The following is a 613-nucleotide window of genomic DNA, read 5'->3' on the forward strand; positions in this document are numbered from 1 at the left end:
GTTATGTACTGTCACTGTTGACGGTGCACCTGTAGATGTATATATATTTGTGATAATTGCTGTTGGCTAGTGCCGAATTTAGCTGTTGATTTGTGCCAATATTTTGCTGCTGATTTCTGTCGAGTTTTGCTGTTGATTTGTGCCGATTTGTTACTGCTGATTTGTGCCGATTTTTAGCTGCTGATTTGTGCCATTTCTTGCTGTAGACTTGTGTCGATTTTTCATGATGTATGCTTTATTAATCTCTTCCGTTATACTATTGAATTTAAGTTACCATTTTCAACTAAAGGCATACATCATGTCGTTTTACAATAACCTATGTATGGAATCTACCATACCATTCATTGAACATACTAACTGCAGAAAAATGGTATGAGGGAAGGAGACGAAAGCATCATACCTTTGGATAGCCTTCCTATCTATTTTTTCTGAAGCCATGTACCTTCCGACTACTAAACTCAAGGAATATATATAGTACACCACCCCCTCGTGCTTGGGCTATGTTGGTAAACACCCAACTTACATATAAAGTGGGTAAGCCGTTTTGTCACAGTTAGTGATAAAATATATATTTGGAATTTTTAAGCGGAGGCGCATTAGGCTACCCCCCCCC

The sequence above is a fragment of the Penaeus monodon genome, chromosome 19, assembly GCF_015228065.2.
Source record: "Penaeus monodon isolate SGIC_2016 chromosome 19, NSTDA_Pmon_1, whole genome shotgun sequence".
Lineage (NCBI taxonomy): Eukaryota > Metazoa > Arthropoda > Malacostraca > Decapoda > Penaeidae > Penaeus > Penaeus monodon.